Below are 17,272 nucleotides of genomic sequence, written 5' to 3'. Positions count from 1 at the left end.
GGGCGGGGCTTGGCCAAGGCCTCCTGCGCACGGCAAGATTTCCTGGATTCAGGCCTGGATGATTTCCTCCGCAGAGGAGCGGGGAGGCCTCGCCGCCCGCCCTGGGGCGGAACGCGCGGGCGCGGGAGCCTTGGATACCGGTCACAGAGGCAGGCGGTGTCCGCGGGGTGCGGAGGGGACAGGGTATCCCCTGCCTGCACGCTCCGGGCCCGCCGCCGAGCTTCCGCGGCCCTGGGGCTGGATCCCTGGTCTTTTGTTGGGTTTCCTGTCTGGTGCCCAGGCCTCAGCAAAGGCGAGAGAAAGCTAGCTTTGTGTTGGTGTGGTAAGAAGAGATACCTGGCCTCCCCGGGAGGCCGGAGGGATGAGGGTTGCAGACTGAGCCCCACCCAGCCTGTGAGGAGCTTTATCAAACAAACCCTATTTACAGGCGCTGGCAATTCTGTTTCGAAAAAGAAAGACTTAATTATCAGGCGGCAACATTTCTGTGACAGAAACAGACAAGCCCAGTTCTGCTGCTTCCTATTGTGCCTAAGCAAAGTGGTTTACCATTCTGAGCTTCAGTTTCCTCTCTGGTGAAATGGGAATAATTATACCCCAGCAAGGAGGGAGACTTCCTTACAACTTTTATTTTTTAAACCCTAAGTATGTTTATCCATTAAAATAATAAAGTACCCACTGCATAGAGGTGTGTTGAATAGAACCTAAACATGCTTGCTCCTTCCTGAAGTATAGGGAGATTGGTAATCCTGTGGGTGACACAGGCTCTTTTCATTATCCAGTAAACTTAAAAAAATTTTGCGTTGTTCCCTCATCCCTACCTTGGTGTTTCCTAATTTCCTTTGCTATTTTCTCAGTATTGTCCTTCCTCTAGATTTAATTGAATTTGGGCAGGCTTGCCTGTGTTAAATTTAATTTCCATTACTATAGCTTGACCTAAATGATTTCAACAATGTCAGTTTGCAAATGTGTTTTAAATGAGTTAGTAACTGGTTGAATGTGACCAATTCCACCAGTTTCCCTGTTTCTAGTCTTTTTCTCTAACCTATTTACATAACACTTCAATAACTCTTACATGTCTGTCAAGGTTCTAATTCAGGGCACACTTTTAGAATAGGAAGTGATGTGTGCTCTCACATAGTCCAGCATACTTTATATGTCAAGTATAAAGTATACATAAATAAACTGAGATCAGATACTTTAGTAACTCCATGAGGACAGAGACTTCTCTCCAGACCTTCTATGATCTCCATTACGCCTTGCACATAGATTTAATCATATGAAAGGACTTCAACACTTGTTGAATTATTAGACTAATAATCAATTAACTTAATGATTCTACTGTCACATTTTATGCATACTTCTTATCTTTATCACAGTTATTCATTTGTAAAGGGTGCAAACACAAATGCCTACTGGAGACAAGAAGGTAATTTAAATGAGCAGGCCAGTCCAGGGTCACAATAGAGAAAGATGGGGACAGCGAATAACTGGAGGACAGATGAGGCAGCTACTTCTCATGGAGAATGTGAGCCCAGCATATTGCCAAATTTTTGATTTTCAGGAGAAGGCAGAAATCTAGAGATTTATGTGAAATTGATTGACTTTCAAGTGTTGGAAACTAACTAAAAATTGTAAAAATCATCTCTGCAAGATGAAATTGACCTCCTCACCTCCAGTTTGGGACTTCTGGTACAGCTATTTGTTTTAATAAGTGCTTTTCAACCTTAACACAACATGGTAGGAACTGTCATTGACTACTTTATAGCCAATCTCCACTCCTTCCTTAAAGTTTTATTCCAGGTAGCAATATGCCCAGCTGAAAGATACTTCCCATGTGCCTTTACTGCCAATACTGTGGTATATTCATGAAGGCAGCTCTGCTGTATGAAATCTTGTCCAGCTGGTTATGGATGTGCTCAGGAACACTAACTCACCTAGCGCTTCTTTCACACTTCAACATGGCCCTGAGATTGTGGGTGGCTAGTGATATCTATGTGGAAAGTTTTGGGTGGTCATTCTGAGAAAGCTTCTTAAAGGAAGACTACTCAGCTGGAAAGTATACCCTTTTAACATTCCCCCTTCCTAATTCTTCCAGCCTGGAATGTGCACATGATGGTGGGAGGTTGCCCAGCTGTCCTGGACCATGAGACAATCTTGAGGATGGAAGCCTGCACTAAGATGATATAGTAAAAGGTAAAGAAGCCTGGGTCCTTATTCACTGCAGAGTGCCTGCATCTAATTATATATGTAAGAGAGACTAAAGCAACTGTCCTGTTTAAGCCACTTATTTGGATTGTCTGCATATGCAATGGAAACTAAACCTAACTAATAAATACAATTTTTATTAATAAAGTGTTTTATTTTAAAATAAATTCCCACCTATTTAAAAATAAATTCCCTATCAACACAACCTATCTGCCCTCAGGGTGCCAGTAATTTCTGTTAGTATTGGCTAACTCCAGAGGATACTCTTCAGCCTTTATCTTAATGTTCCTGAGGCATTTGACACTGTTGACCCCTTTCTTCTTGGACCATTCTTCTTCCAGGCACCAAACTGAGGAGAACCTGATAAGGCCTAAGATATTTCTGCTTCCACTCTCTCCTCTTTTATCTGTCTTTACCAAGTGATGCTAAAGTTAGTCTGGAAATATAAAAATAAAAAATAGGAAAAACACAAGGCTACAATAATTAAAGTAAGAATAAGCTGATAGATCAATAGAATAGACTGGGAACCGAGAAGTAAACCCAAATCTTGTTCTCAAACCCAAGTTCCTGTGCCCCACGAACAGTGAGTTTAAACAAACCAAAATGTCAGAGTTTGGAGCAGAGAAAGGTTTATATTGCAGGACCAAGCAAGGAGAACGGGTGGCTCGTGCTCAAAACCCCTAAACTCCCCAATGGTTTTGGAGGAGAAGTTTTTAATAGGCAAAGTTTGGGGTGAGGCCTGCAGGGTGTGTGACTTTCTTCTGATTGGTTGGTGGCGAGGTAACAGGGCAGGCAGTGCTCCAGAAATCTTGTGTTCAGCTTGAAGTTACCATCCTCCACCTGGGTGAGGACCTTAGTTCTGGCAGAAGAACTCAAAGATGTTGTCATGTATATTCCTTGAGGAGGAACCAGGACCCTGCTCCAAGGGTGCACTATTGTTTCGTGACTGCTCTTCCTTTCCTTCTTCATTCCCTCCCTTCCCTGATTAGCAACTTTTTGAATCTGCTCTTTAGAACTCAGGGAAGCTCAAGGAGGCTGAATGAAGTCTATGGACACAGGAAGGGTTTGTACCAGGGAGGGCCCCACAGGTCCTGCCTCATTTCACAGGGGAAAAGAACAAGTTGTTAATAAACATGTGGAAAGAAGTTTAACTCACGATTAATAAATTAATGTGATGTTGCTTTTAATTTATGAAATGAGTAAAGACTAAAAAGCTCAACAATACTCAGTATTGGTGAGAACATGAGGAAATAGGCATTCCAGTATACCATGAGAGGGTAAATTTGGAGAACATTGTTGAGAGCAACTTAGTAATAGCTTAAAAAAAACAATTTTAATGCACATACTCTTTGAACCATCTACTCCTCTTCTCTCCCATCTGTACAAAGATGATTGATTGGACTTCCCTGGTGGCACAGTGGTTAAGAATCTGCCTGCCAACGCAGGGGACATGGGTTCCAGCCCTGGTCCGGGAAGATCCCACATGCCGCAGAGCAACTAAGCCTGTGCGCCACAACTACTGAGCCTGTGCTCTAGAGCCCGCGAGCCACAACTACTGAGCCCACATGCCACAGCTACTGAAGCCCGTGTGCCTAGAGCCCGTGCTTCACAACAAGAGAAGTCACTGCAATGAGAAGCCTGCGCACCGCAAGGAAGAGTAGCCCCCATTTGCTGCAACTAGAGAAAGCCTGTGTGCAGCAACAAAGACCCAACGCAGCCAAAAATACATAAATAAATTTATAAAAAAAAAAAGATGATTGACTGTATAAGGATTGTCATTATAGCATTGCTTGCATTTGTAAAATGCTGGAACCAATATAAATATGCTTCAATAGGGGACAAGTTAATGAAAATACTATTCAGGCATACAATGGAATATTATGCAGGGACCAAAAAGAATGAGTTAGATCTATATATACTAATATGGAAAGATGTCTGAGATTTATTCATTCATTCATTCATCCATCCATTCATTCATTCATTTAAGTGTTTGTTGAGGGTGTACCATGGCTCTCTTTTAGGCTCCAGGATACAGCAGGGAACAAAACAAAGTTCCTGGGCTCATGGATTTGCTTTCTAGGGAGAAATATGGACAATAGATAAGCCAAGAAATAAATATGTAGTATGAAAGATCCATGAAGAAAAATTAATCAGGATATGGAGGATGGAGAGTGATTGGGGCATTATTTTATATTGGGTGGTCAGAGGAGGTTTCTCTGATGAGGTAGCCAAATGGCTGCTGCAGTTTTGAGTCTCAAATCTATATGTCATTGGGCATTTATCCCAGAGAAGTGAAAACTTAACGTTCACACCAAAAGTTTGCATAAAGCATTATTCATAATAGCCAAACTTGGAAACAGTCTTCAGTAATGAGTGGTTAAACAAATTGTGGCACATCCATATCATGGAATACTTTTCAGCAATGAAAAGGAATGAACAATTGAAATACACAACTTGGATGGATCTCAAGGGAATTATACTGAGTCAAGAAGGTCTGTCTCGAAATGTTATATTCTGTATGATTCCATTCATAGCATTCTTGAAGTGACAAAATGATAGATATAGAGAACAGAGTAGTGGTGTATGGTTTATTGAGAAGGGGGAAAGGAGGTGTCTGTGACTATAAAAGGGATCCTTGTGATGGAACAGTTCTGTATCTTAACTGTGTTGTTAATCACATGTGATATCTACACATGATGAAACTTCATAGAACTAAATACACACACACACACACACACACACACAAGTGCATATAAAAACAAGTGAAATCTGAATAAGGTTGGTGGATGATATCAATGTCAATTTCCTGATTGTGATAGTGTACTATGCTTATGTAAGATAGTAACATTGGAGGAGATTAGGTGAAGAGTATACTGGGTTTCTATTATTCTTACAACTATATGTGAATCTACAATAATCTCAGAATAAAAAGTTTTAAAAATTGTCTGCACATCACAACTTCCATGTCTTGTCTTTTTCCAGTCAAACAAAGCCCTGTGTTTTACACTTAAGGGACTAATCACCAGTGACAAAGGAACACTATGTGCTGCTTGGCTTACATTTGGCTTTTACTACCCATCCCTGAACCAGTTAATGTGGCAAGGGGGCTAAGATGATACTCAACAGGTCAATGCCAGCCAAGACCCATCCTTGAAGTCAAAACTCTGCAGACCTCCTGGGTGATATGCAGTGGACTAGACTGGATGCTAGTGAAACATCCACAAGATCTGCTACATCACCTTCCCCTATTCTGACTGTTTAGTCACTTGGGCCCTATATCCTTTACAGTTAGGTTCTCCTGCATATGATAGGAAAGCCCAAGAAAGGGTTTTTATCTCCCTCATGTAAAAGAAGACCAGAAGAAGGCAATTCAGGGCTAGTATGGCAGATTCGTCATCCTTAGTGGTTTAGTCACTTTCTGTTTTTCTGCTCCATCATTCTTGGGCATGGTACCTAACCCTCAAGATCATGTCATAGTCCAAGATGGCTGCTGGAGTTTCATAATCCAGACAGGATGGAGAAAGGACAAAATGTCACTTGTCCCAAATAACTGAACCCTCTTTTTAAAAATGGTGGCCATTTAATTCATTGTCCAAACTTGAACACCTTTGAGATAGACAGTGGGTGCTCTTAATAATTATACAAAAACAGCAGGTGGAAATAGGAAGTATCCCAGATAAATCAAGGCAAATCATCACTGTGTCTTTGAAGGCTGTCCTATTCAGAAGATTCTTCTACTCCACAATAGCTTTTCATTTACGAGCGTAACTTAAAAATAGTCCCACTTGGTCAGGGCTATGTTTCTCCTAGCCCAGCACTTTGATTCAAATATGGTGAGAGGGAACGATGCTGTCCTAGACATCATGTGAAACATGGCCAGGGCCAAACCCTCCTTGGCCCTCATCCTTTCCCTCTCTCCTTCATTTTCCAACATCTTCCCTCAGTCAAAAGTCAGAAGTCCCTATGAAACAGACCTGAGAAGTATGTGTATGCCCCATGCTGAGTCATCTCATGAGCTAAACTCTCAGTTGTGTTCTGAGGGGACCACCAGGAATAATACTCCTATCACTAGGGAAATTCCTAGTGCTTAGAGGTTACCTCCCAGAAGAAGACAAAGGCCAGACGTCTCTTTAGATGATGCCAAATTCCTGACTACACAAATACCAAGAACACAGGATGATAAAACCTTCATAAAAATATGAGAACTGTCTCAAACTTAGTGTTGACAAAAAATTAATAGTCAATCTAAGAAAGAAATAGAAAATTTTATTTGAGCCAACCTGAAGATTATAACCCCAGAGTCTCTCAGAAAGCTCTGAGGACCACTGGTTAGAGGTCAAAGTACAGTTATATACATTTTTGAGACAAAGGGTTATACATCAAATGACATACTGACAGTTTACATAATCCAGATCTACATGTACAAAGCGAGTAGAGGGTCATCTTGAGCCTTTACAAGATTAAGAAGGAATGTCATCTCCTGAGGAGGTCTGGTTAATGCAGATGCACTATATACACTAAAGGGGAGGGAGGAGGCCCAAACAGGCAGAGAAAAGTTTTATGTTTAAATTTTTCTTGCCTTGCCATAAAATATGAATTTTATTTCATCATTAGTATAAGTAAAAGCCTGCTCTTCGTCATTCGTTTTATCCCAGCTTGGAAGAGCATTTCAGGGTAGCTTGTGAAAGGAGACAAAGTAGGAAACACCATATTCCCTTCCTTTTCAGCGTCTTGCTGTTTTTGCTCTCTCATTGACTTGGAGATGATGGATGGCTGGGGAGGGGGATGCAGAAAGCAAAATGGAGGGTATCACTACATCCACAATTAAAGAACCCTGGAGAGAAGTGATCAAAGGACGCCCAGTAATATGGAGGCCTTTCTGCTTTGGGGTGAAAAGTGGGTGGATCTTTTCCACCTTTTGAAGTTTATACCGTGTGCATGCCTTAATTATGCAAAACAAACTAAATTAAAAAATAAGGACACAAATGAATTCTCAAGTATTTAAATCACTTCTTTCTGCACAGAGAAATGGATATTCTGTTTTAAATTTTAAACTTTTAAAATGGTTTTGCTTGATCAGAAGAATGACTTTTGTTTCAGAAATTTACTTTTTGATTTTGAAGAATATTGGCTCATTTATAAATAAGGTCTGAAATTTCTTTTAACAGTAAAAAATCATGAGGTATCTCATTCTGAGATAGTGGTCTGTTCATTCCACATCCTCTGAAATTTTCCATTCTAAGACAGCATTTATCTTGCTATTTTAAAATATATTTACTATTCAAATCTAGGTTTTGGTCTAGTTGAGACTATGTGAGAAAAACAAGGAGTGAGATGCAAAGTTGTTATAAAGAAAAAAATTGTCAAAAAAATTAATTTAAAAAGTATGGTACATGCTACAATGTTATTGTCATTATTTGTCCTTTTAACAAATGTGTATACTGATGTGAAAAGATATCCAACTTATGTTGTCATGTTAAAACAAGTTGCGGTACATTATGTAGAATAAATTAATTTTTTTGTAAAATTATAATATACTAATGTAAATACTGAAACAATACCAGAGGAATATAAACAAAACTAATAAGTGCGTGGTGTGCTAGAAAGACTGGGAGGAGAGGATAGATTATGAGTGACTTTTTTACTGTCTAGGTTTTTTTTTTTTTGGCTGTGCCATGCGGCTTGTGGAATATTAGGAAGTCCTAACCAATGGACCACCAGGGAATTCCCTACTTTTTAGGTTATACATTTCTGCAATACATATTTTATTTTTACTAAAAGCACATATTATTTTGTTAGCAGAAAATACAGTACAGATAATTTAAAAGTTACAAAAAAGGAGGGGTAGTTATAGAGAGCTAGGCAAGAGACTACAAAGGGTTACAAGCAAAGAACTCAAGGCATATGCTCTCTGACATTTTTTTTCTTTCAAAGTTTAAAACTCGAATACTTTATTGTATGGTTAATACTCTTTTCAACTACCTCAAATCCTTTGTGGCACCTATAAGAACATTAATAATTAAACTATTGGGAGGATATTGACAAGCTGTGAGAGAATCTGTTTTGGAATAAGTTTAGGAGTGACTACGTGGAAGAAAATTTGGACAGGCAGTACTGATAAATTTGGCTAGATAAATTCATGAAAACAAAGCAATGGCGATAAAATTGCTTGTGGAGGACAGACTCTGAGTCCTGAACCCTTATAGGAGGGAGGTTCCATTGAAGCTTTGTGAGCATAGGAGTGGCATATTGATGGTGCAAGCCATAGTAAAGGCAATACCAATCAGGAGGACCGATTTGGGGGCTATTGCAATAATGACACAAGAGGACATTAGTGGGGTAAGAGCTAATAGAAACGCAGGAATGGGCAGGTAAGCAGGAAAAGAATCAGGACTCATTGCCATTCTCAGCTATTTCTATCGAGAATGAAGCTGAAACAGCAAGGAGGAGAGAGTCATCTTAAAACAGAGAAATTAAGAGGTGTGCAGTCATGAAGTGAGCAGGAAGCAGAGAGAGAGAGTAAGACGTCTGATAAAGGAGAGGAATTTGCTTGCACTTTGGGAAGAGAGCTCCTTCTGAACAGGTGTGGCTTTGTAGTTTTCTGATCATCTCCCAGCAACCCCACTGAAACAGAACTCATAGGGCAAACTCTCAGAATGGACTACTATGGATCTAAAGGAGGACTGAGAATAAAGACGAGGGGGAAAAAATCAGGAAACTTTTAAGAATAATTGATTTGCACCTATTCTTCCTCTTATTCTTTCAGGTTGATGGAGAAGGAGAGATGGGTGTTTCATTTAATAAGAACCTATTTAGAAGCTAGTATATACTGGGCTCTATTCATTAAAGCACAAAATCCTTCTAGATTCTACAAGGTAGTGCTAGTATCATGATCTCTATTTTATGGCTGGGGAAATTGTTAACTAAATTGTCTAAGGTCACAGAGTCAGTGAATGACAGAGCCAAGACTAGAATCCAGGTAGACTGGCTCCAGACTCTAAGCTCTAACCACTACAGTAAGTGGCCTCTCTATCTGACCCAGGTCTCTGCTAGACAACTTTTTTATTTTAATCAGATACCAGTATTGCTGAGTTCATTTAATTCTCATAACAACATTCCCTGGTGTAGGTTATTACTTTAGTGACCAGTGTAAAGAGTCCTAGATTAAAGAACAATCTAAGACATGATACAGGATAGGAGAATTCAAGGCATACTCAGGTAATGCTGTCGCTGAAAAATGTGATTATCTTCAGTCGTTAAAAATTTTTTTTCTTGGCTGCACCGTGCGACTTGCAGGATCTTAATTCCAAGACCAGGAATCAAACTGGGCCCCAGCAGTGAAAGCACCAAGTCCTAACCACTGGACTGCCAGGGAATTCCCTGAATATTACTTCTTTTTGAATTGGCAATTAGCTTGCTGACATTTAACTGTCTTCCATTTCCTGAGGATAAAATCTTTGGAAACAGTGGGGGAAAAAGCTAATCTGACCCATTCTTTCAAACAACAAGGGTTTGGGGGATTTCGCTGAATACCAGCACTTTGATAGGAGCGGAGGGTGCCTGGTAAATACCCTCTGCTTCCTGCCCTTATGAAGTTTACAGGCCACTGGGGCTAGGTGGGGGCAGGGATGGTAGCTACTTCCAGGATGGTCACCATCAGTTTCTTTCCTCTCCATATGCACGTGACATGCATCATTGAGAGGTGCAACCTATTCTTGCCTTGAATCTGGACTTGCCTAGAATGCTCTGACCAAGAGAGTATGGCAGAATGATTCTACACTGATGCTGGGCCTGGCCTACAAGAGGACTGACATCTTCTGCCTTGGACTCTTAAGAGTCCTCAGCCACCATGGAAGACGTTTGTATTAGTCTGCTCTGGCTGCCATAACAAAACACCAGGCTGTGTGGCTCAAACAACACAAATTAATTTTTTCAGTATATTTTCTAGAGACTGGAAGTCCAAGGTCAAGGTGTCAGCTGGGGTGGTTTCTCCTGAAGCCTCTCTCCTTGACGTGCAGACAGCCACCTTCTCTCTGTTCTCACAGGGCCTTTCCCGTACACGTTTTTAATGGTGTTTGTTGTTGTTGTTGTAGTTGTTTGATCGGGCTAAGTGACTTTACTAGAGAAAGCCAGGATTACAAAGGACTTGAGGGTTGGTATTGGAGCCCTTCTTCATGCCAAAGGTGAACACAATATTTACAAAGCCCTAGTTGTACTGCATACACCTCTTGGCCAGGTCCATCTTCTTTTTCTCCTGTTTGGCCACCTTGGGAGTCTGACCTCTTACTTTCCCAGCACCGGCCAGGGAACCATGGACTTCACCTCTAAGCACGTGGCTGGCTACCTCCAGAGTGCTCAGAGCTTCCGCCCCACACTGACCCGCGGTAGCCTCACCCTCTAGGCTGAGGATGCTCCTGCCAGGAGCACGACTTGAGCGATGCCCTCCAGGGAAGCTACATGAGCCTTGATTTGGGCGACCGTCTCCTGGCCCGTCACCTCGAGGGTGTGTAGCTCTTGGGCGAAGACACAGAACTACACGTCGCCCACTGAACCGTGGGCACCACTGCCGCTACCGCGAAGACGGAGTCGTGAAGAAAGAGCTTTAACGGCGTTTTTTGATGAACAGAAGTTTTTAGTTTTGATGAATTCCATTTCATCAACTTTTTTTCTTTTTGGTTACTACTTTCTGCAACTCACATCCACATCCAGTCTTCATGCTCTAGGCCCTTAAACCCCACTCACCATGCCTCTTTCTGGTCTATACTAACTCGCCGGTTTTCTCCCCAGGTCTACACTGGCTCGCTCACTTCTTCCCCGCTGAGCTCCCGCCAATTCTGTTGGTTTGCCAGGCACCTCCTCGGGAACAGAGCCCGCGCTCTGTGTCCTTTCTGGGAATGAATAAAGGGAGTTCTCTCTTGTCCAGTCGGGGGTCGGTTCCGGGTTGTCAGGATCCTTGAGCCTCGGTGCCCCGGGGCTTGCAGGGAAAGGCAGAAAGAAGGGAGAGGAGAGAAATGCCAAATTATACCCCGGATTGAGAGGAAAGCCTCGCGAATTCAGTCAAAATTGCTGGCTCTACTGAGAAAAAGGTTAAGTTAATTTTTACGGATTTACATTCCCATTTTTTCGCATAAACCCTAGACTGCAAAAGAATTTCACAGCTCATGGTGAGTGCACTTTCAGCACAATTGCAGATTTTACTCATTGGGAAAGTCACTGTCGGGCTGTCAGGATGGCCGAGTGGTCTAAGGCGCCAGACTCAAGCTGTAAGTCTAAAAGCTTCCTTCACAGAGAGGTTTCTGGTCCCCGAATGGGGGCGTGGGTTCGAATCCCACTTCTGACAGACTGTTTTTTTCCTCCGGCTCTAATCGCAACCACTTTCTCAGCCATTTTTTGTTTCCATTCATTCTTCTCTCTACTTTCCCTTTTACAACCCTAACGACGGACCCTCAATTAGGAAAAGAAAGACTCTTTCTTTTCCGTTTTGGTTGCTACTTATCACGGATCACGTTTTGCTCTGCACTCTGGTTTGTTCATTAAGGGCGCTTTTACTAAACGCTCGTTAACCCTGGGGAGTCCTGGGAGAAAAATGAGTCTGGTGGGAACAGAAAGACATGTACACAGACTCGGTGTTTATAGGCTGGTCCTGAGCTCACGGGCCATTGGGACCGTAGTCTCATGCCCTTTCTCACTGCCCGAACCCATCAAAAACTAAAAGCGCGGAAATTGAAAGCAGCGTGGTTCACTCTGTTACAGAATTGGGATGTGAGAATAGGAAAGGTTCCACCGAGATTTGAACTCGGATCGCTGGATTCAGAGTCCAGAGTGCTAACCATTACACCATGGAACCTCCTGTGTGCAGACACTTCTACACTGTCCATCTGATTTCCTTGTGCTTTCTATTTTTTTTTTTTTTTCAATTGAGGTATAGTTGATTTACAATACTATATTCGCTTCAGGTATATAACATAGTGATTCAAATTTTTTATAGATTGTACTTCGTTTAAAATTATTTTATCCTTGTGCTTTTTAATTAAAAAAAATTTTTTTTATGAGAGAGATGTATAGAAAACAATTTAAAATGAAACGTGCCACTTTAACCAAAAGCTCTGCCTCTTCTCCCTAATTGATTTGTTTGTTTTCATTTACGGGGGCGTTTTTTGGAGGGATGGAAAATCTCTGCTCTTTCAGCCGAAGGGCGATGGAGAAGCCAAAAGCAAGGATGGGAGGTGGGTGGGAGGGGACTTTCACTGATTGTTTCCACTGAGCCTGCTTCCCAGATTTCTTTCCCTTGATGTCAGGGTCAGGGCAGGATCCTGATCCAAGAAGATGGATACCTCTGGAGGTTTTGATTTTGCCTTCATTTCCGACCCACGCAAAGGCAAATTGGATTTTAATCTTGCTGTTCAAAAGGGAGAAAAACATTAACATCTTTTTTCTACAGCTTCGCTTATTCATTCTAGGATACTTGCAGACGCCTCCAGAGCAACTTGGAGTTTCTTGGTGCTTCCTGCTTAGCTGTAATCATGGGCTTGCCATTTTAAAATCTGTCCTCCCTCTCCGAGATGCCTTAAGTGCAGGACCGGTTCTCATTCCTCTTTGACACCCTAAGGTCTGGTACATAGTAGAAGCTTAATCAATGGCTAGTTGTATGAACGCCTAGATGAAAGGTTGAATGAATGAATGCATGCATGAATGAACGAACGAGTGAATAAATAACCAGGTAGCCAAGCGCTGGACTTTTTTGAATGTTTCTTTTTCCTTCTCCCCATAGGCTAAATCTGACAAGTCTAAAGGACATGATTGTTGCTTTTTGGGGGGTGAGGGGTTCCTTTCCAGGTCCTAGCACCCAGATGGACATTCCAGTGTTCACATGGCCACACAAATGTGTCCTCGAGTGTGGATGGCCAAGAGAGGACGTCATAGTGCTGTGTATAGTCATTTATTTCTCTAAACTTTAACTTTACTAACATAGCATGATTATTTACCTAGTAACTGTTAAGAACAACATATAATAAAGAGATCATACACGTAGCATCACTGGAAGAAATACTCAGGTATAAATTACTACTTTAGTCAGTCTAAATATTAATTACTGGCCAGTCATTCTTCATGTGCCTCTGGTAGTCTCCCAAGGCTGAATTGCTTAGGAATCCCTGAATCATTTTCTGGCTTTCATCCTTTTGTTGTAACTCCATCCAAGCAAGGTGCCTGTCAAGAACTAGCTGCTCAATAAATATGGGTTGAAGTGAATATATCTTGTGGAAGGTGGAGAGGGAAGCAGTGAAATTCAAAGACTTTTGGCCAGGTCACTATAGAGTTCTCCTAAGTGTCTATTCCTTCCCTCCATGCACATAAGCTGTCCGTTCTATCTTCTTGAGTCTCCTAGCCTTAAAAGACAGTCTAAGTTATCTCAGATACAGCTGAATAATGGACCAAGTCGTTCTTCCCCAGTACACGTGGCACACTTTTTATTCCATGAGCCACAAGCTTATTTCTTAAAGAAAAATGTCCATTGGTTTTAAAATTACACCAGAACCTCAAAAGCCCACTATTCAATTATAAGCTTTAAACTGCTCTCTGAGGATAGGCAAGGCAGAAGGGGTATAAATGAATGTTTTTCAGTCTTAGCACATTTATATCCCAGGGAAGGGTAGGGAATATAGAGCTGGAAGATAGTACAGATGGCCGTGGGTTGGTTTATTTATTTGTGAGTTTGGAGTTCAGAAGACTACACTTTTCCCTTGGAATCGCTCATGTTTGGTTCATAAATATTGCAAGGTGAATGCAAACAAAGACTGCTGAGGGGGATGATTGGGGGAAGAGATGACTGGTACCCACGATCCAGAAGCAATCTGATCCCTGGCAATCTGCGCAAGAATGATTTGCTGTAACCTGGTAGCAGAGCTGAATCCAGAAAGAGCAAGTCAGTGTGGCGTAATCAGAGTCAAAAACCAAGTTTAGCTGGAGTGTCCCGTAGAAATGGGGCTTCAGAACACATGACCCTACCTCAAACTGAAGACCTCAAGGTCTTCCTGGATCCTCAGCTCTGTGTACCTTGCTCATTTCACAATTAGGAAGATATTCTTTCATGTATTTATATATTTATTCACTGATACTTACTACAAATATCTATTTAGTTTTCATGATGTGGGGAAGTGAGAGAAATATGGTTCTATATCTGACAAAGCTTATGACGTATGGGGAAAAGCAGATGATTACACAAAAATTTCCAAAAGTTATGGTAAATGCTAAAATAAGTGATGGATCAAGTGATAACAGAGCATGGCCAATGCATACCAACAGGAATACCCAATTAAGGGCAGGTAGCAATGAGGAAAGCCTGCCAAAGAAGGGGCGGCTGAGCTGAGGCCTGCTACAGGCTCCCCAGCACGTTCCATTTCTCTTTCGTGGTATTTATCAGACGGGGATTTTTTTAAACGATTCATTTGTGGACTCGGGAATTCACTTATTCGACTTATGAAATAGATATCTACTCATCCTAACAACTCAAACAAAAGTGCCTAAAGTAGAATTTATAATCTCCCCCTTCCCTATCCTCTGACACTGTTATCACTGGAAACATTGAAGTGTGTTCTTCCATACATTGTACTGTTGTACTGTTCTTTATTTTGGTAACTATATATCTGCAATGTCATTCATAGTTCAGTTGCATTCTTTACCGTAGAAATTGTATCATCTTGGGGCCATTATGCGTCTAATGCTTGTCTTCTCTACACTGCACCAGGGCAGGGACCCTCTCCTTTGTTGCCTTCCAGATCCTCAGTGCCTAAATGTAATTCTGGAGGGAGAGATTAAGGGAGGCTTCCAGCAGAGAGCAACTACCTTGCTGAGGTGTAGAGGATAAGAAACTTTGAGGGCAGAGAGAATTGCTTGGAGCAGAGGCTGAGGGCGCCCAACGGAAGACGCAGAGACGCGCGCCGTGAGGGGGGAAGCGCTCTAGACCGTGTGACCTGAGAGGCAGTTGAGTGGCTAGGCGAGGCGCCTTGCGTAGAGTGGCCACAGCTCAGATCAGCATAATTAGGATTCAAAATGTGAAATGAGAAGGCTTTGGGGATGTTGAGAACCGCGGCCGGGCAGGACCTGTCTCCAGTTGCAAGTGGATTCAGGGAGACTGACACCTACTCACTGGTCCACCACTTATTGAATAAGGTAGTAAGTAAGAACTGCTGTATCTACGGGGCCTAAGTACCTAGTAGGTAACACATAGTAGGCGCTGATTTCTTTTCTTTTCCTTTTTTTTTCACATAAAAGAATGAATTAAATGAAGGTCTGTTTTACGTTCGATACTATTGGGTGATGAAACTACAATAACGGAGTAAGTACCACGCACAGTGGATGCTCATTAACATTTTGTTAATTGAAATAATCAGTTGAAGGCCTATCATGTGATGAACACTGTTTTGGGGGACGGTGCATATGGGTGTTATCTCTGGCCTCTGGGAAAAGCAGCAGTGGTAGGAGAGGAACCTACCTGAACTTGGAGCCTGTGAGAACTGTGTATATTGGACATGAAAGAGTACCTACTCAGACAAGGGTGAGGTGCAAAAGCACATTGGCAGCGGTGGGATTCGAACCCACGCCCCCGGAGAGACTGGAGCCTTAATCCAGCGCCTTAGACCGCTCGGCCACGCTACCTCCGCCGAGTTATGATTTTTACATGCATGTCATCTGACCCAAACTGCGCCCGTTTCAGGTCTTTTTCTCTCCCCCCCTCCCCACCCCTGCCCCCGCCACTCTGAGCTGTCTCCGCGGGCCCTTCCTCCAGCGTTCCCCTCTCCACTCCCAGCACAACCCGAGAACCCCCTGACCCCTGACACTTTGCTTTCTCATGGCTCCCAGGTTCACCGTGAACGGCGACGGCGCAGGTGGCGCGCAGGAGGCTCCTGCCCCGTCTGTCATCAGCATAGGAAAAAGGAGTCACGCAGACTGAGAGTTCCAGTGGATGCTGTGGGCTCCAGATCCACTTGGATTTCAGGGAGTAAGCCCCCGGACTTCAGGAGTGAGCAAATCTGGACGTTTGGTTTGAGCCCGGGAGCTGCCAAGGAGAAATGAGGAAAGAATCTTGAGGCCCCCTCCCTTCCTCGCCCTCCTTCATCCATCTCAGGAGACCAAGCTCCTCCATGGAACCTCACGAGGGAGGAAAAGAGTGCGGTCCTTGTTATTTGAGTCTTGTTTGCCTTTCAGAAGGTAGCCCATCTCCACAGCCCCCGGTCATACCGAACAGACTGCAAAGTCCGCACTCAGTTGACCTCACCGCCCCTAAAGTCTTCGCAGGAAAGTTTGCAGGGGAAACGGGGCTGGGCCGGTAGTCTGGCCCTTACCTTGTTCTGTGTGGCTTTGCCATCCAAACTTCTAATATTTTAGACGCGAATTAAACTATGGTTCCGCCTTCCTTTGAAGCACTGTGATTCAGAGAATTCTAAAATGATTCTTTTAATAAAGTTGGTAGAGGTGTTGTGTAAGCGGCAGGAACAGTTGCCTCCTTAGCGCAGTAGGCAGCGCGTCAGTCTCATAATCTGAAGGTCCTGAGTTCGAACCTCAGAGGGGGCAACGCAAACTCTTTTCTTCCGTTTGTGTTTAAAAAAAAAAAAAACATTCGGAGGAAATTGCTTTGATGAAACTAAACGGGAATTTTTTTGTTTAACAGAACCATGTAATGTTCAGATACAAAATAGTAATTTTCAGTAAGATTAAATACTCCAAAAGTCTTTATACCGATTGTAGATAGAGCTAGGAGATTTTTAGGCTGACTTTCAGATATGCTTGGCAATTGTCTTTGTTACAAAAACATTAAGGTCAAGAAACTTACTGGTTGAGAGGGAGAAGGGGATGGAGGGTTATACTGGGGATGTGGAAGGTGTAGTATGATGTGCAAAACATTTCTATTAATTATTGATTATCTTTTGCCATTCTTCTGGAATTACCACCAGATCACAAACGCCATCCTACATGAAAAAGAAAAAACATTTCCCCCCCTCAGTCTCTTTGCACTGGACTTCTTTTCCTGCTTCCAGTGTTCTTGACTGGGTCTCTAGGTCATCCAAAC

The 17,272-nt window shown here is 42.5% G+C and overlaps 1 long non-coding RNA gene across 1 annotated transcript; it reads left to right on the top strand.

The window, feature by feature from the left end:
• Positions 1 to 10: 10 nt before the first annotated feature.
• On the top strand, positions 11 to 15,921 carry LOC309607939. The gene is made up of 3 exons (XR_014232584.1): positions 11 to 322; positions 2,096 to 2,193; positions 3,594 to 15,921. It is a non-coding gene; the product is annotated as an uncharacterized lncRNA (long non-coding RNA).
• The last annotated feature ends 1,351 nt before the right edge of the window (positions 15,922 to 17,272 follow it).

Source organism: Balaenoptera borealis, assembly GCF_965194805.1.
Source record: "Balaenoptera borealis genome assembly, chromosome: 12".
NCBI classification, from domain to species: Eukaryota; Metazoa; Chordata; class Mammalia; order Artiodactyla; family Balaenopteridae; genus Balaenoptera; species Balaenoptera borealis.
The sequence above is the reverse complement of the archived record's forward strand: the minus strand, read 5'-3'. Positions and strand labels throughout refer to the sequence as shown.